Source organism: Triticum dicoccoides, unplaced genomic scaffold, assembly GCF_002162155.2.
Source record: "Triticum dicoccoides isolate Atlit2015 ecotype Zavitan unplaced genomic scaffold, WEW_v2.0 scaffold89893, whole genome shotgun sequence".
In the NCBI taxonomy this organism is placed as follows: Eukaryota; Viridiplantae; Streptophyta; class Magnoliopsida; order Poales; family Poaceae; genus Triticum; species Triticum dicoccoides.
In genome coordinates this window covers 25,693-46,173 of record NW_021308684.1, presented here as the reverse complement: position 1 = coordinate 46,173, position 20,481 = coordinate 25,693, and the positions used below count along the sequence as shown (strand labels likewise).

The window sequence follows — 20,481 nt, the reverse complement described above, 5'->3', positions numbered from 1 at the left end:
TGACTGTCCGTCGCCTCTTGAACTTTTATTAGGATTTTCGTGGTACCGGTCGTGGAGCGCACATAGTACTAGTTTCATCCTGTGGCTGATGGATTTTGGTTTCCGCTTTGCTTCCCTTCATGTGCTGATCTGTATAGCGGTGGTGTCATTTCTGGAGAGAAACTGTGTGCAAGCCTCGTGATATGTGTAAGCTTCTGTGGTTGTTTTTTGCTCTTGCGCCGCTGTCGTTGTCGTTGTCAAGCTTAAGGCTTAGACTGTACTGCTTTCTTTTTAGTCACTTGCTGCATCTAAATTGGGCAATGGGCCACTTCAGCCTTTTTGCTTATATTATATTTCTAGATTTGTATCAAGCGAACCACAGACTTAAGTATGTTTATTTTTGTGAAGGAAGAAGGCGACGGTTTTGAATCCAGCACAGGTGCCTGCTTTCGCGGCGGACGGCGGCGAGTGTTCGGTGGGCCTGCAATCCTCCCTCCCCCCGCTCTCTGATTTTCTTCCCAATGGCGCTAAAATATTTCCCCTAATCGCCGAAATCAACAAACGATTCGCAGAAATTTTTGGATGGGTTTGAAATCGGCGGATATCGAGACTTCTGTCGCTACTATATCATCAATTCGTAGTTGGTTTGTTGATACTAGTTTATTGGGATTGAAGTTTATTGAGTGTTTTGGGTGTTTTATTTGCTAGATTTGCTGCATGTTTGTATTTGATCAGCATGATTTTCGCCCCTGTATCACATTGGAATTGAAATTTGTATCGTCTCAGCACAAACTTTTATGGCGCTGGATTGAAATTGGCTGATGGATGCACTTTGTAGTTATCACTCTTTTTTCACCTCAGTTATCAGGCATGCCCTTGAGTTGTTACTATGGCTTAGTTTAATTTGGACACATATTTTGCTCACATTATGTGCAGTAATTTATCCACTGCTAGTTATCCCCATATTTCATGTATTATAGTTATCAGTCGTACTGCATCTTATTAATCAGGTTTGTAGCCTGACAATTGTAGACCATTTGTCAGTTCAGTTTTCCATTAACTCTAGATGGTGCTCAGTTTCACCATACTAGTTTTATTTTATTTTACCGTGATTGCTATTTGAATGTACCAAGGTCTGTAAGCTCTGGGATCTGTTTTCTCAACTCGTCGGATATATAGTAGTTAGCATATTTCTCCTTTGGAAATGTGCATGCCTGCTGTAGAAAAATTACTAGTCTCTTAATAATTGTTCATGTCAACAATTAATTTGATTTTTTTAGCAACGCACATCACTGCAGTACTTTTGTTGCTATGTATTCACGATGTGTTTCTGCACTTTTGTTTCATGGCTATGGTCTGTACTTTGCATAATTACCATCACTATTTTGTAGTATTGCCTTGTTTGATGTATATAAACTCTTGTCCAGTATTAGCAAGTCTACCAACCGATGTGTGTTGTACTATTATTTACCCTTCCTTTTTTTCTCATTGATAATTTAGCACATTTTCATTGATATTCCATAAGTAAATTTTGTTCATGACTATGACTGTCAAATTGTTTTTTTACAGGACTGTTGTGTATAAATTACGATGTGCATTGTATTTGAATTACCATGTTGTTGTAGCAAATTTCACAAAGTTGTTTCTGGGTATTTTTCATCATGTACCTTTGAAAGGGGTGGTACGATTTTTCATGTGATGTTTCTATACTTTCATTATGAAGTTTACTATGCCCTCTGGTATTTCTATATTTTAAAAAAATTGTGGGACATTTTTAACTGTATTCCTCCTCTTGTACGTGATAGGGCACAATGAAAAGGAAACGCGAAGGAGATGCAGCGATTCAGGAGGTACTAGCTTCTTTGATGAAGTTGAAGTCCCCTACAGATAGAAACATGGCTTCTTTCAGCTCGCTTCCTGGCAAACAACTTGTTCATGAGTCATATACCAACGATAAGAGCCACGACTACGGTGACGATAACGATGGCTATTCCGATGATGATGGAGATTATCGAATTGTTTTTTGTGCTCAAGAAGGACCCTATGATTCTTCAGGCAGTAGGGCAGCCTATTTAGACGTCCAGGACAGTGCTACACTAAATGCAGATGTGTTGTCCAGCGGAGCAGCAAATGATGAAGGCACGCCAATAAGTGTGAGGAATGAACATGTTCGCGAGACGCAAATTATGCTTAGTGAACCTTCTTGCACGGCATCAGTTGATGGAAGGGAATGCATGCTTAGCCAGCCAGATATGGCAGACAAGCAGGTTTAGGTGGGCACAGAATCTTCCTTCAAGGGATATGGCGCTTCTCTTGTGAAGGCTTTGGATAAGACTTACACAAGATGCAAGAAATTCAAGGTATCTTCTCTGCCACCACCAGTTGCACCAGTTTACTTTGCCATACTATCGGAAGCTGAAATGGATTACCATATCAAGATCATTGTCGTACAAGAGCTTGGGATTCGGTTCACCGATAAGGGCACCAGTGGAAGTATTCCACCCCTCACTCAGTAGAAGCAATATTCACACAGGTGAGCTCTCATTGTCTTTCCTTTTTCTTTTTAGTTTCATCATCACTGTATGGTGATTTTTGGAGTGATTCTATAGTAACTTCAGTAATTTAACATTGATAACTTATACTTTTCATCTTTACACTTTGTTTACTTTTGCTCAAGCCACTTTGTCTTTTCTCGGCAGGAGACCTACCAAGCAGGTTGATACGGCTAAGACATCATCCAAATCATCCCTCTTGATGAAGAACAGGAGATGGCGGTAGCGGCTCCGTATCGTAAAATGCGATTATTCCATGTCTCTATTTTTCGAACGAATAGGTACTTAATTATGGAGTTGGAGTTAGGGTTGCCGGAGCTGCCAGGGGCCCACAAGCCTGCCAGGCGCGCCCTATGGGGTGGGCACACCCCCTGGGCTTGTGGTGCCCTGGTGGCCTCCCTCTAGTATTTCTCTTTGTCAATATTTTTTATATATTCTGAAAATATTCTCTGTAAAGTTTGAGCCCAATCCGAGAACTTTTATTTCCATGCAAAAATAACACCACGGCAATTCTGCTATAAACCTCATCAGTCCAGTTAGTTTCATTCAAATCATGCAAATTATAGTCCAAAACAAGAGCAAAAGTGGTTGGAAAAGTAGATGCGTTTGGGGTGTATCAGTGACCGGATGGGGTGACGAGACAACTCTCTACCGCATTGAAGCCGGCTCCCCGTCTGTCTGCCTATCGACATTAAAAAGGAGCGATAGATGAGGAACCCACTTTGGTGCCTGCACTGAAATAACTCAATGTTTGGTTTAGTCGGTGTCTGCTATTTATATGTGGTCGCGCACAGCATGTTCCGCACCACACCACACCACGTCCATTTTCGTTCCTCCTCCATGCACCACATCTACCACGGCGAGCTCTAGAGAAAAGTGGGAGAACCTCTTGGCAGAGCAGAAGCACGAGTTTGTCAGCCTTGCGGCCAACTAGCAGCACTGTCATGCACGACGGACAGAAGTTGGCTTGCCGAAGGTGAGAGACGACGATCCGGCGCCACCGCCCACGCTGGTGCATGCATGCTGAGGCACTTCAACGTCGTCATGACGGAGAAGCAGGCGGCACTGCCAGTGTCGGGGTTTTGGCTAGCATGGGAGAAGCAAGGCTACTACCTCGCCTTCCTCGCGCATCACTGGCTGGTTGAGGAGCAAATCTACAATGAGTTCACGACCACGGCGGCCATGGCCTCGGAGTAGCTTAACTTTGTCGACGAGAAGGGAGCGTTATACGAGACCACGCGCAGCGCTTGCGTTTGCCGCAACGCAATCATGGTGGATGCTGGCATGGTAGCTTACGCGATCATGAACGGGAACATCGGCAGCTCCGCATCACCCGCAATTCACATCGGGCCACAACGACCACGAGTCTAGCTCGTCCACGTCTATCATGAACCTCACATCGGCTAGCTATGTCCAAGCGGCGAAATTCGACAAGGAAGAGTAGGACATGGCAGACGGAGGCGTCCGCTTTCCATGTGGGCATATCTGTGTCCCATGTCTTACTCTTCCTCGCTGGTGACCCGCAGCTTAACTTCATGGAGCTCAGGCCTGGCAAAGATGTTGGACCTAAGGAAGACAGGACATGGAACACGGACGCCTCCATAACTGGCGAAGATTTGGACTAGGATAACATTTTATGTTAAAAAAATGTCATGTACACTTTTGTTATATGAAATATGTTGAAAACGTCTTGAAATTGGTCTGGTTTAACTGATCGCCTGGTTTGTTCAAATATCGTTTAAAATGTGTCCGGACTTTTGATGGATAGGGTTGGATGTCCGGCTCCTTTATTACTGTCGTGGATGTATACCATTTCTGTTTCAGGGGATAGCTACGTCAAAGCGGCGGAATTCGACAAGGAAGAGTAGGACATAGGAGACGGAGGCGTACGCGTTCCATGTGGGCATATCCGTGTCCCATGTCTTAATCTTCCACGCCGGTGACCCGCAGCTTAACTTCGTGCAGCTCAGGCCTGGCAAAGATGTCGGACCTGAGGAAGACAGGACATGGAAAATGGACGCTTCCACAATTGGCGAAGATTTGGACTAGGTTAACATTTTATGTTAAAAATGTCATGTACACTTTTGTGAAATGAAATATGTTAAAAATGTCTTGAAATTGGTCTGGTTTAAGTGATGGGCTGGTTTGTTCAAATTAATGTCGTGGAAGGATACCATTTCTGTTTTAGGGGATAGCATTGAAGATACCCTAAAGATATTTTTCTTGAAAAGGTCTACAATGCTACAAGACATATATTTTGGAGATAAGTTTATGGGGATGATAAAAATAGAAATACAGAATATTAATCTAAAAATCTGACTTGAGATGTGTTTTTATCAGAAAAAATAATTCAATTTATTTTGAAAATTCCTTTAACCGTTAAATCCTAACTTAACAATGATTTTTTTGAAAGGTCCAGCTTGGCTGGCTTCAATAGATTTAGCAGAGAGCAGACAGGATAAGAGTTGAACAAAAGATCAAAGACTAAGATAAGAGCAACACGGGACTAAAGGAAAAAGAGAAAAACAAAAGGGGTAAAAATATTTATCTCGCATCTAAATCACCGAATGGGGTCTCTATAGCTTTGGCTCCCGCTAAACGCCACTGTTCCATGTTTCGTCGTATTAACTTAACAATGATGCTTAACCACGTCGGAAAGAAATGCATTAGAAGAAAAGACAACCTTCGTTTAGGAAAAGACAAACTTCACACAAATATATGTATAAGCAGCAGAAAAGTGTGGTTCACACCAGCTAATCACACGTAATCTAGGTCTCATCCCACATGGTGCATCAGATGATAAGCTAGGCTGACGTGTAACGTGCCCGTATCCGGCGCTTTTCGGCCGAGGACGCGCGCGAAATCACTAAAATCAGCAATGCAAGCTGTACTAGACTAGTAGTGTACTTGATCCCTTCACGTACACGCCATGGCATATATGTTTTGTCGTGTTAATAACCTTTGCTTTTGGGTGGTGATCGTGTTAATCAGCAAGAAACTAGTCTCCTGATAATAGAAACGGCGGAGCTGGAAAGCAGTGCGTGTATAACAGTATAAGCTAGGAGAAATACAACCAAACAAAAGTGAAAAGGAACAATGCAAGTTGTAAGGCGGTTCTATACGTGCACGCCATGATATATATTTTTTGTCAGTGTTAATAACCACTCTCTGTTCATGGTGGGGCGGCGTGATTCCAGTGAGGCTGAAATGTATGTACGCGATGCACGGCTTGATGCCGGAGGCTGGGCTGCGCAAGACCCGCTGTTAAACCCCATCTTCTTGCACACATCAGGCATCCACCTCAAAGCGCATCCACCTCCGTTCGACTGTGGTATAGGCCATGGCAGCCGCAGCAGCGGGTGAGAACAGCAGGTTAACTCGGGTGAGAAAGAAGGGGGATGGCAAGTTCGCCGCAGTTATGAAGCACCCGGTGACAAAGACATTGTTGTGGCTGGGGACGTACCAGTCCCCTGAGGTCGCCGTGTGCGCCTACGACCTCGCGGCTAGGGAGACGAAGGGCACAAAGGCAAAGCTCAACTTCCCCTACCCTCCGCCGGCCAAACTGGTAATGGAGGTGATTGCTGCAACGAGGCACCGTAGCCACGGTCACGACGCACACGCACCACTCTTTAAGGTTGTTACATTGCCACCGGACCCCACAGCACCGCCTCCACTGCCGCCCAAACTGGTAGTTTACTTTTCCTTCCCCTTTGAAGCGCCTGCTGGAGACACCCCACCGGTGTCTCAATTCTATCTCTTATTCTCCCGTATCTCTCTGTAACGACCTGTTTGGTCTATCTCTCTGATTTCTCTCGGTAACTTGTGTACCAAGGCTTTTGCCCAATATATACAATGCCGCCCGAGACAAAGGGTTCTACGCTTCCCAAATACTTTCACATGGTAACAGAGCCTCCTCCTCATTAGATTCAAAGAGATCGCATCTAGCTACCTTTGCGACAGAGATCATGTCTACCACCTCCGCCGCCATGTCGCCCAGCACCATGGGCGCGATCACCACCACCTCCTCCTCCACCTTTGCCTCCTCATCTACAGCCACCCATACCTTCCACGGATCGCCACCACGGGAGAAGCTGACAAGGGGGAACTCACTGCTATGGAAAGTCATCGTGCTGCCACAGATCAAGGGTGCTCAGATGGAGCACTACCTCGACGAGAAGAGCCCGCCACCGCCGGCCACTCTCACCATCACCAAGGACAGCAAAGAAGAGCAATTCATCAACTTTGCACGAACTCTCTGGTATGCATAGCAGCAACAACTTCAAGGGTACTTGATGGGTTCCTTTTCCCGCGAGATCCTTTCATAGGTCGCCACGCTCCAGAAGCAGGCCGAGGTGTGGCGCTCCATCAACAACATGTTCACTGCTTAGAGCCAAGCACAGGCGATCAACACCCGCATCGAGCTCACCAACCTAAAATTAAAAAGGTAACATGGCCATGGCAGAGTACCTTGGCAAAATCAAGAGCCTCACCGATGAAGTTGCGTGCACCGCTGCAGCGCTCTCCAATCCGGAGATCGTCTCCAAGATCATTGCTGGCCTCGACATGGATTACAATCCAGTCGTCTCTGCTCTTGCTGCATGGGTGGAACCCCTCACGGTTCCGGAGCTGCATAGCCAGCTGCTCAGCTTTGATGCACACCTCACCCTCCTCCATGGTGGGTCGCAGCCATGGCCGTGGGGACCAGGGCGCCAACCGTGGTGGTGGCCACGGACGTGCCGCTTCTTCGAGCGATGGTGCCCGCTCTAGTGGTGGCTACGGCAACAACAACGAGGGTGGCGGCTACGGCACCAACAACGGGGGTGGCATCTTCAACTCCAACAATGGCCGCCGCAACTCTTCATCACGTGGCCGCCCTCATTGTCAATTCTGCAAGAAGGCCGGTCATGAGGTCATTGATTGCTGGCATCGGTTTGATGAAAATTTTGTCCCGGGTGCTCGTTTGGTTGCAGCCGCTATACGCGAGCAAGGAGGAGATGGCGTCTGGTACGTCGACTCTGGTGCTACGGACCATGTCACCAATGAGCTAGAGCAACTTGCCCTTCGCGAGACTTATCACAGCAGCGACCAGATCCACACCGCTAGCGGCAGAGGTATGGATATTTGTCATATTGCTCAAGCTTCACTTAATTCCCCTGATCATCAACATGATCTAGTTCTTAGGGATTTTCTCCATGTTCCACAAGCTGACAAAAATCTTGCCTCTATGTCTCATTTAGCCACTGATAACAATGTCTTCTTTGAAACTCACCCTCGTTATTTTTTTCATCAAGGATCGGGCAACGAGGGCACTTCTCTACCACGGTAGATGCATTGGAGGAATCTATCCCATCTCATCGGGAGCACTTAGCCTCAAGCATCGTCACGTCTACTCCGTCATCATGCCCTCTTTGGCATGGTGGCATCAAAGATTAGGACATCCCTCATCAGTCATAGTTAGGCAAGTAGGCAATAAAGACAATCTTCTTTTGTCACATAGTTCAAATAGTGAGTCCGTTTGTGAAGCCTGTCAATGTGCCAAGAGCCATCAGCTTCCTTATCCTAAGTCCACTAGTGTGTCTCATGCTAGAGATTCTTTTGGCAGAAAAATACTATGTTAGTTTCATTGATGATTACAGCAAGTTTACATGGATTTATTTGCTTAAGTATAAATCTGAAGTCTTTTCCATCTTCCAAGAATTTCAGAAACTTGTTTGAGAGACACTTCGACAGAAAAAATTTATCAGTCCAAAGTGACTGGGGAGGGGAGTATGAGAAACTTAACTCCTTTTTTCGTAGCATTGGGATTACCCACTATGTGTCTTGCCCTCATGCTCATCAGCAGAATGGCTCTGCTGAGCGCAAACACTGTCATATCATTGAAGTTGGTCTCTCTCTTTTAGCTCATGCATCCATGCCCCTAAAGTATTGGGACGAGGCTTTTATCACAGCTACATATCTGATCAATGGCCTTCCCAGTAAGGTTATTATCAACTCCACTCCTTTGGAACGCTTGTATCATCAAAAGCCAGATTACAATTACCTCAAAAAAATTGAGTGTGCTTCTTATCCCAATTTACGTCCATACAATCGTCACAAGCTTGAGTTTGGCTCCACACAATGTGTCTTTATTGGGTACAGTAACCTTCATAAAGGATACAAGTGTCTTGAAATATCTATTAGACACATTTATATCTCTCGTGATGTTATCTTTGATGAGACACTATTTCCTTTTTCCACACTTCATCCCAATGCGGGAGCTTTGCTTCGTGCAGAAATAGCACTTCTAGTAGACTATGCTACACTTCCTGATCACGGGGCTGAATTAACTGATCTTGATCATGTGCAAAAATCCGAAGAAAATTGTGTTTCTAATGCCTTTTGTGCAGATTCCAGTCATCATTTTATGTGCACCACATACAAAACAGGCACGGCCTCCAGTGCTGATTCGGCTGACAACGCGCAATCCCAGACGGATCCGCGGCAGACTGCAGCGCTGGGCGGTGCAAGATCCCATACTGCTTCGCTGCTGCTGCGCACCCTAGTGGCCAACAGCTCCACAGACCAGGCGGACCCCACCAGTCCAGGCACGTCGCGCCAACCGACGCTCGCACGCCCTACGACGCCCATCGGGTGAGGCGCGGGGGGTAGCGAGTTCGCGGCTGCCACGTCTCCAGGGGGCCCAGCAGCTGACAACGTCGCGCCAACGCGGGACCCGCCGGTTGCTTCCGGCTCGCCAGTCAATCATGGTTGCGCGTCGGATGTGGAGCAACCCCAATCTTCCTCGGATCAGGAGCCTCATCAGCCTGGATCTTCTGCGGGCAATGTTGCAACAACAGGATCTTCTGCGCCTTCTGCACCTCTTCGTCGACACACAAGGTCTCGATCAGGTATTGTCAAGGAAAAACAATACAATGATGGTACAATAAAGTATAATCCAACTAAGCGTGCTTTCCTTGCCACTATCGGTGAACCTATTAATCTGCATGATGCTCTCGCTAACAAGGATTGGAAGGAAGCAATTGACAATGAATATAATGCACTTATAAAAAATCAGACTTGGCATCTAGTACCACCGCAACATGGTGCTAATTTGATTGATTGTAAGTGGGTATACAAGATTAAAAGAAAATCTGATGGAAGTATAGATAGGTACAAGTCAAGGTTGGTTGCAAAGGGTTTCAAGCAAAGGTTTGGAATTAATTATAATGATACCTTTAGCCCTGTTGTTAAAGCAACTACTATTCATCTTGTTTTGTGCATTGCTATTTCCAAAGGTTGGAGCTTAGGACAACTAGATGTTCAGAACGCGTTTCTTCATGGTGTTCTTGAGGAAGAAGTGTTCATGCGGCAACCACCAGGTTATAAAAATCACAGCACACCACACTATGTATGTAAGTTGGATAAAGCCGCATATGGTCTAAAGCAGGCTCCAAGAGCATGGTATTCTAGGTTGAGCATGCAGCTACAACATCTTGGGTTTACATCATCCAAGGCAGATACATCCTTGTTCTTTTATAGCAAAGGCAATATCATTATTTTTGTGCTTGTTTATGTTGATGATATAATTGTTGCTAGTTCATGTCAACAGGCCATTGCTTGTTTTCTTAAGGATTTAAAACTTGAATTTGCTCTCAAGGATCTAGGTGATCTTCACTATTTTCTTGGCATGGAGGTAAAGCAAATTAAAGATGGCATACTTCTTTCACAAGAGAAATATACAGCTGATGTTCTAAAGAGAGTGGGATTGGAGAATTGCAAACCTTTGAGCACACCAATCTCTACCTTAGAAAAACTTACAGTTGACAGTGGAGAAGTTCTTGGCTCAGAGGATGGAACAAATTACAGGAGCATTGTAGGTGCTTTACAGTATCTGACACTTACACGTCCTGATATCTCTTATTCAGTAAACAAGGTATGTCAATATTTGCATGCTCCTAGAACTACTCTTTGGACAGCAGTTAAAAGAATTTTAAGGTATCTCCAGTATACTCAAGGGCTTGGACTTCAGATTGTCAAGTCTTCTTCCTTGCTTGTTACTGCATAATCTGATGCAGACTGGGCAGGGTGTGCTGATGATAGGAGATCTACTGGTGATTTTGTTGTGTTTCTGGGATCAAATCTTGTGTCATGGAGCGCAAGAAAGCAAGCTACTGTCTCAAGGTCAAGTACAGAGGCTGAATATAAATCTTTAGCAAATGCTACAGCTGAAGTGATGTGGATACAAACATTACTTTATGAATTTGGAATTAAAGCTCCACAGGCTGCAAGACTATGGTGTGACAATATTGGTGCAACTTATCTCTCAGAAAATCATGTTTTTCATGCACGGACGAAACATATTGAAGTTGATTTTCATTTTGTCAGAGAGAGAGTAGCTCGAAATCTGCTTGAAATTCGGTTTATCCCCACATGGGATCAACTTGCGGATGGGTTTACTAAACCTCTTACTGAGAGAAGATTAGATGAGTTCATACACAATCTCATCCTTGGCAAAACTTCTTGGGGTTTAGATTGAGGGGGGGGGGTGTTAGAGTAATTGTATAGGGATAGGAGAAGTTGTTTAACTTGTACCTCAATTCTATCTCTTCTTCTCCCGTATCTCTCGGTAACGACCTGTTTGGTCGATCTCTCTCGATCTCTCTCTATAACTTTTGTACCAAGGCTTTTTCCCAATATATACAATGCGGCCCGAGACAAAGGGTTCTACGCTTCCCAAATACTTTCAAAAAGGGAACCACTGGGGGCTTCCTCTTGCCACCCGGTGTTCAAGAAACCCAAACAGTTCATCGTTCCCGTCACATCTAGTGCTCCAACAGAAGGAACTGCTGACAATTTCACCAAGCCGTGGTATTTCCCTGGTGCTCCTGTTGTTTAACCTCAGTCGTACGCAATATGCACTGAGATCCCATAGTCATGTGCCATCATAATCAAGACGCAATCTGAATCTATCCATCATAATAATAATAATAATAATAATAATAATAATAATAATAATAATAATAATAATAATAATAATAATAGACTTACACACTTGCAAGAAAGCATGAGAGTCTATCACAAGAAAGTACAGAGAGAGGGAGCTTACTAGAGGTTGATCCTCCTCCTCCAGCCCCACCTGCAGCAGCTCCTGCAAATACTCAAATAAAAAAATGTGTTACTTTGTACCCACTTCAACCTGTGCAAAAACAAACTAAAGCATGTTAAGACTAATATAACATGGACATGCTTAATGTATCCAAGGTAGAGTCTCAATCCTAGGATGGTTGGTCCACCAACTAAGTCCTAAATTTCTATTCATACTTAAGTCATATGAAACAGGCAGTATAATGATGAAGCATTTCAATAAATTCACAGCCAACAAGATGAGGTATCTATTATGTACTAAAAGCACAAAAGGTGAAAGAACAATATTCTAGAAAGTCTAGCAAAAATTAGAGACATCTATGCAATTATGTACTGCATACTCAATTAAACGTTAAACAACGGCCATTGGATCCCACAGCACCACCTCCACTGCCGCCCAAGCTAGAAGTTTACTTTAACTTCCCCTTGGAAGCGCCCGCCGGCGACACCCCACTAGTGCCAGCAAATCATTTCCTGCACATGCCGCTTCTGGCATGACCACGTCTCGGCCTGCAGCCGGCGCACGTCCATGCACCTGCTCCACAGCCACAGCAGCCGATCCAACGGATGAAGATCGTGCCGCATGCGGAAAGCTGCTTAAGCTCCTCAAGTGAACCCCTAGGGGCTCCGTCTCTCCACCTGGTGTTCAAGAAACCCAAATTGTTCGTCGTTCCCGTCACTCCTAGTGCTCCAGCAGAAGGGACTGATGATAATTTCACCAAGCCGTGGTATTTCCCCAATTCTCCTAGTGTTTAGCCTCGGCCGTGCACAATATGCACCGAGATCCCATAGTCGTGTGCCATCATAATCCAGGAAATCATAAAAAGAAGTTAACCATTTCAAAGTTTGAGCACAATAATTAAAGATCGTGCCCTCGCATATGCGAGGAACACTTGGTAATAATCGTGCCCTCGCATATGCAAGTGTCATCTAAAAGAAAACTTGGTAATAATCTATTACCTTTGAGAAAAATTCAAATTTTTTTGGCTTCCTAAATCCTATATTCCTAAAAAGTTCATTCCCGCTAAAAGAAAAATATTCTTAAAAAGTTAATTCTCACTACAAGCAATTCTCTCAACATGCAGCCCACCTCAAAAAGTGTTCAATGTCAGCATTCACTATTTTTTAGCCATGCATCACATGCACTACCTTTAAGTCTTACAACATGCACTCACCCACCTCACCAAGACATGAATGTTTGCCACAATCTCACGAACCTCACCAGTGTTGATTTTTTGGCTGGCGCCGGAGGAGCAAAACCTCTCCAACCTCCCGCATCACCGGCTGGCTGAGGGCCAAAATCTATGGTGACTTCGCAAGCGAGGAGGCCACGGCGGCCATGGCCTCGGAGGATCAGAACTTCGTCGAACAGCAGGTAGCGCTCTACGAGACCACGTGCAGCGCGCGTGCCGGCTGCAACGCGGTCACCATGGAGGCGGGCACGGCGGCTTAGGCGACCGCGAACGGGAACGGTTACATCGACAGCTCCGCGTCACCCGCGGTTCCCATCAGGCCACAACGACAACGAGTCTGGACCTTTCCACGTCCATCTTGGATCTCACATTGACCAGTGACATCCAAGCAACAGAATTCGACAAAGAAGAGTAGGATATGGGAGGCGAAGGCATCCGTATCCCATGTGAGCATGCCTGTGTCGCATTTCTTACTCTTCATCGCCGGCGAGCCACAGCTTCACTTCGGGGAGCTCAGGCCCGGCAAAGATGCCGGACATGGGGAAGACAGGACATGGAACAAGGACGCCTCCACGGCTGGCGAAGATTTAGACTAGATTGACATTTTATGTTAAAAAATGTCATGTACACTTTCTAAAATGAAATATGCAAAAAATGTCATGAATTTAGACCGGTTTAAATGATCATCTGGTTTGTTCAAATACCGTTTAAAGTGTGTACGGTGTACGGATGTTTGATGGATAGGGTTGAATGGCCAACTCCACTATCACTGTCCGTGCACAGATACTATGTCCGTTTTAGGGGATAGCGTTGAAGATACCCTAAAGCCTTTTTTCTTGAAAAACTCTAGAATGCTATAAGACTTTTTGGAGATACCCTTACGGAAATGATAAAAATTAGAAATACTGAATATTAATCTGACAATCTGACTTGAGATTTTTTATCAGAAAAAATAATTTAATTTATTTTGAAAATTACTTAAACCGTTAAATTCCTAACTTAGCAATGATGCTTAACCAGGTTGGAAAGAAATGCAATGGAAGAAAAGACAACATTCGTTTAAGAAAAGACAAACTTCACACTATATATGTATAAGCAGCAGAAAAGTGTGATTTCCATCAGCTAAGCACACGTAATCTAGGTCTGATCATCCCATCTGGGGCATCAGACGATAAGCTAGACTGGCGTGTAACGTGCCTGTATCCGGCGCCTTTTAGGTACGAGCGCGTGCTTGGCCGAGGAGACGCATGCATCCGCGCGAGAACAGAAACGGCAAAGCGACGAAAGCAGTAAAATCAGCAATGCAAGCAGTCTTAGTGTACTTGATACCTTTACGAAACCACATGCAGTGCTCAAGCCGACTGCAACGCAATTGCGAACGGAAACAGCGGCAGCTCCGCATCACCCACGGTTCCCATCGAGCCACAACGACCGCGAGTCCGGCCCGTCCACATCTATGGTGCACCTTACATCGACCGGCAATGTCCAAGCGGTGGAATTCGACAAAGAGGAATAGCACATGGGAGACGGACACGCCCATGTCCTTGCGGGCATGTCCGTGGCCCATGTTTTATTCTTCCTCACCGGGTACTAGTAGCTTCACTTCCCGGAGCTCAGGACCGGCCAAGATGCCGGACATGGGGAAGAAAGGACATGGAACATGGACGCCTTCACGGCTGGCGAAGATTTCGACTAAGTTAACATTTTATATTAAAAAATGTCATGTACACTTCTGTTAAATGAAATATGTTGAAAATGTCATGAAATTGGTCCGGTTTAAATGATCGGCCGGTTTGTTCAAATACTATTTAAAATGTGACTAGATGTTTGATGGATAGGGTTAGATGGCTGGCTCCTGTATCACTATCGTGGTTGGATACTAGGTCCGTTTTAGGGGATAGCGTTGACGATATCCGAAAGCCTTTTTTCTAGAAAAATTCTACAATGCTACAAGACTTTCTGAAGATATATTTATGGAAATGTTAAAAATAGAAATATCTAATATTAATCTAACAATCTGACTTTTTTTTAGGGTGAATCTAACAATCTGACTTGAGATGTGTTTTTAACAGAAAATATAATTTAATTTATTTTGAAAATTCCGTAGACACTTAAATTTCTAACTTAACATTGATGCTTAACCACGTTGGAAAGAAATCATTAGAAGAAAAGACAACGTCCGTTTAACAAAAGACAAACTTCACACAATACATGTATAAGCAGCAGAAAAGTGTGGTTCACATCAGCTAAGCGCACGTAATCTAGGTCTCTGTCCAATCTGGTGCATCAGATGATAGCTTGGCTGTCCAATTTGGTGCACGTATGCGGCGCTTTTCGACCGAGGACGCGTCATAGTAAAATCAGCAATGAAAGCTGTACTAATGTGCTTGACCCCTTTCCGTACAGGCCATCGCATATATCTTTTGTCGTGTTAATCAGCGAGAAAGTAGTGCGTGTATAATAGTATAAGCTAGGAGAAATACAACCAAACAAAAGTGAAAAGGAACAATGCAACCTGCAAGGCGGTTCTATACGTGCACGCCATGATATATTTTTTTTGTCAGTGTTAATAACCATTAGTGCAGAACCAGCCTTTAGTGCCGGTTCGTAACGGCCTTTAGTGCCGGTTCTACAACTGGCACTAAAGAGTGGGGACTAAAGGTCCCCCCCTTTAGTACCGGTTCGTCACGAACCGGCGCTAAAGTGCGAACACGTGGCACGAGCCAGGCCCAGGTGCACGTAGGGGCTTTAGTATCGGTTGGTAACACCAACCGGTACTAAATGTTTGGGTGTTTTTTTTCTTATTTTCTATTACATTTTTTTTGTTTGCTGGTATTTCACGATACTACAAATTGTACACGTTATGCATACATATAAATAGATTTTCTCGTACGTATAGAATCGCGTATATATATATCAATGTTGAGGATATCGCTTATCGTTATCGTCTCGGTAAGCTAGGGATTAGAGATTAATCGGAAATGGGCCGATTAATCGATTTTATCGGTCGACTATTAATCGGATATATTTTTTCAAATATCAGGTTCCCGACACTAAAATACGCTATATTCAACATCAAAACAACCATGATTCCTAGCCTTTGAATCATTGTATAATGACAAAGAAAATAGGACAACAGTACATATTGCATAACATGGTCCACAAAACATAAGTAAACATAGTTTTTCAAACATAGTGCTATGAATAGTTCTGATTAATCGATAGATTCCCGATAAATCGCTTGTCAGAGCGATAAATCGGTCCAAAAGATAAACAGTGAAGATAAGGCATAATCTTATCGATCACCCCCCAATTAGTGATAAATCGGAAGATTAATCGCTGAATCGGAAGATTTTTTGAACAGTGATATATATATATATATATATATATATATATATATATATATATATATATATATATATATATATATACACACACTCACAACCAACACCATTATTCACACATACACATGTGTACATATACAATTTCTCCTACATATGTTGCCTTGGTGCCTCCGGAGCACGATGACAAGTGGTTCATGGGGGCGGTAGCGGGTAATAGTATTCTCCTTCGGGATTTATGACCTGGTCAAGCAAAAATCCGGCCATTTCCTCTTGAAATGCTAGTATGTGGTCCGACGGTAGGAGCTTATCCTGCACCTCTCTGAACTGTTAAGAAGGAGATCAATATGCATGTGTGTTAGTTGTGTGACTAGATATCAATAATGGTGTGAATAGTGTTCTGACAAACGTACCCAGTCCTGTCTATCGGATCTGCTCCTTTCGGACGTCATCATGCGAATGTTCTCGCAAACATAGAATGCACACAGATTATTCCCCGACGCCTGCTTCAGGGCCTTTACAAGAATGGAATTGAATCAGATAATTATTAATCAAGCATGATAATTAATTAATGATATTGAAACAAGAATTAAAGAGATGGTAGCTAGCTAGTACTACTTAATTACTTACCTTTGGTCGATGCCAAAACAACTTTTGTTTCCATTCGCCTGGAGTCAACGCGATGAACTTTGCCCATGCCCTGCCCGCCAGCAAAGAAAATTAATAAAGGGGTTATTAACTAGTTCATATCAGAAAATGACAAACTAATAATAGGCCGAGATATATATAGTTAATAATGATTGAAATTACCTGTTGACTATCCCCTTCACGATGGTGAAGTCACTTTCTTCTTTAGTTAGCGAGTCGAGTAATTCAACTTTTCCTTCCTCAACTTTAATGTCTATCAAGACCCAATGCCAACTGCATGCGCACACGTTTGCATGTCTTAAATAAGCGGGCATGTGCATAAAATTAATCAACTACCGTAAACCGTATACACTTAATTATTAACATCTACCTAGCTAGTAGTAAGCAAAAACAGAATTTGTAGTACAAGACAGTGTGACTCACGGGAAGTTGTAAGGAAGTAGTATATCTTCATTGCTATTGAGGCGCTTCAAGAACTCTACCATGCTTTCCTCTACACCTGCTTGATAAAATGGATACTTCCATATGTCCTCATTAATGGTATTTGGGTCAATGAACCCAATGCCATAGCGTCCAGATTTTTTCATTTCATACATCTTCATCCTGCATATAATACCACAGAAAAGAATATAGTGAGGATAATTACATATAATGATTGATCAAAATTATCACTACATAATTAGCTTGAGACTTAAATTACAAAAAAAAATCACTTACAGACAATAGCAACTGACGATAGACTTGTCGAGTGCGTCTTGATTGAATAACTGATATAGTTCTGAATACTCAACGGACAGAGCTTTCTCATGGTAATAATGATCCTTCTTGACATTCATCATGAGGGACACTCGATTGGAAATCTTGGTCATGTTCATGTACCATTGATGCAATTCATACATTCTCGTTGAGAGGTCCTTGACCTTGTCTGGATGGACCAAAGGTTGGCCCCGGATATATTTCCATTTTATTTCCGATTCTTTAAGCGGAGACATGGGCTCGATTTCGAGGAGTTGTCCAACAGAGTTCTTGAGCATTTCAGCCTGCATTATATGCTCCTCCATTATTACCACATCGCCCTGCTGGGGAACGCTAATGGTTTGCCCACAATAATATTTGGCGCGCGTACTCCTCTCATGTGTTGTTGGCACAACAAGCGGGGGCATCTCTTGCGCCGCCTGTTCTCCCAGCTGGGGAACGGTTTTCCCGCATTTTTTGCCAGCTGCTTATTGGCTCGAGCTCGAGCTCGCTTCCTTCCGTAGTCGTGCTCGATGTAGCTTCCTGATTTGACGCTCATAATCTGAGTCAACAAGCTTGGGAGCTGGTGCTCTAGCCATATGAATGAAGTGGTCAATCGTTTTCTCAGGCACTTTCTCCTTTGGCGGCGGTGCCGATTTTGGTCCAAAATGGGCGTCCACTTGGGCCTGCACTATGGCTGCGTTTTGCTCCTCGGTCATGTCATAAGGCCTCTAAGGAAGAGGAGCAAGGCTTGGACCATATTTATAACGCTTGTCTCCGCCTGTACTTCCTGAACTACCTCGACTCGTACCGCTACGCACCAAAGCTGCGACATGTCTCTTCTGCGATTGCTGAGACGGCGAAGACGGCTAACGTGGAGTTGGACCAGGAGAAGTGGCCTGACAATGTGCCGGACTTGAAGAAGGAGGTGTGGCCTGACACGGTGCCGGACTTGAAACCGGAGAAGTGGCATGACGTTGTGCCGGACTTGAAACCGGAGGAGTCAGCTCACGCGTTCGGGGACTTGGAGGAGGTGGCGGACTTCGAGGAGGAGTCGTCTCATGCGTTCGTGGACTGGGAGGAGCGGGAGTCTGCTGACTCGGTGGTGGACTTCGAGGAGTCGGTAGACGACGCGGTGTCGGTGGACTTCGAAAGATGATGCAATCCTTTCTCCATAGGATGATACGATGTATGTCTTGTCCTAGTGTGCACTCATCTTCACCTCCAGGAATGTCAAGCATTAGCCCCGAATATGGGTCCACCACTTCATCAACCATGACACGAGCATAGCCCTCTGCAATCGGGATGCAATGGTAGGTTGCTTCGGGGGTCACTGGAAAAGCAACGCCATCCGCCACCTTCATGGATATGTTCTTGATTTTGGAGTGTAGCTCACAGTTAGTGTTCTCTATGATGTCATCCACAGGGTATGTATCCAGCAGTGTGTCACCCGGGGCAGAACCAACGCTGCTTCTCGGCATGGATGGGACGATGCTATCCAATGATGGACGATCATCCGCTTGCTGTTGTCGCTGCTAAGACCCCCTTTCCTGGCTAAGTGAGTCGATCTGCTGCTGCTGCTGGAATTTGAGTGCCAGGTCCGCGTGCCTTGCTTCTAGGCCTTGAAGACGTTCTGCGTCCTGCTTCCTCTGATCCTCCTCCAGCTTCCTCTTCTTCTCCTCCTCCATCTTCTTTCTTGCACGGGACCTGTAGTCATCATTCTAGTCCGAAAAGCCCTCATACCAGGGAATAACACCGATGCCTCGTGTTCTTCCTAGATGTTCAGGATTTCCCAGGGCGCGCGTAAGCTCGTCGTTCTCTCTGTTGGGCGTGAACACCCCCGCTCGAGCTTCTTCTATTGCGTCAAGTATCTTTTGTTCGGCTCCTTTTAGACTTGCCTTCTTCGAAACCAGGCCTGTCTTCGGGTCCAATGCCCCCCCATGCGCATAGAACCAAGTTCTGCACCTGGGGGGTCAGCTCCTAGTAATCGGAGTGACCCCTGCACCCTCCATCTCTTGCTCAGACTTATCCCACTTAGGCAATCCCACCGCGTAGCCACCTGGACCCAGCCTATGGAACTGCGTCTTTCTTGCGGCATTTGCCTTGTTTTTCATCGACCGTTCCTTAGATAATTCTGAATCCTTGAAGGTCACGAAATCGTCCCAGTGTTCTCTTTGCTTCTCCAGTGTTCCCTTGAAATCTGGAGTCTTCCTTCCATTAGCGAGGTAGTTGGCCCATACAGTTTTCTTGTGGGTGTTGAATGCAATTGCCATCTTCTTAAGAGCAGCGGCCTTGACTTTCTCCACATCTGCTTTAGTGAAATGATCTGGTAGGGTGAAATGTTCCATCAGAGATTTCACCAGGTCTTTTTGGCTCTGGCATCGACCCAAGTAACACCTGGACGTTTAGTCTTTGGCTCTTTCCATTCTTGAATGGAGATCGGGAGTTTGTCCTTCACAAGAACTCCGCACTGACGAGTCCACTTGTCTGCAACATTCTTAGGCGTGAGGGGTTCGCCACTAAGTTTGGTGGATTCGATGTGGTACTTTACACCATCCTTCAACAATCTGCCCGGGCCTTGCTTTGTCTTGCTGTCTGTAGAAGTAGATTTTCTTGATCCGGAGGGCTGAAAGAAGAAAGATCGATTCGTTAATATATCTTCAATAAAAAAAACATGTGATGATCACCAGGATGCATGCTTATATAAATATATACCTCGCCGGAAGTCTTTGTTATTTGAATATCAGCATTTTCTGTGTCATCACTAACATTGTCTGTGTCATCATAATCATAGTTCATGACTTCATCAGCTCGGTCGTCGAGATCGAATATCTTTTCATCACCCTCTCCGGTATTGTTCAGATATTGGGAGCCGTCATCATTCAGATCATCTAGCCTATGAGGGCTGCG

The 20,481-nt window shown here is 44.6% G+C and overlaps 1 pseudogene; it reads left to right on the top strand.

Annotated features, from left to right (window-relative positions):
• Positions 1-5,753: 5,753 nt before the first annotated feature.
• On the top strand, positions 5,754-12,410 carry LOC119348360 (annotated as a pseudogene).
• Positions 12,411-20,481: the final 8,071 nt, after the last annotated feature.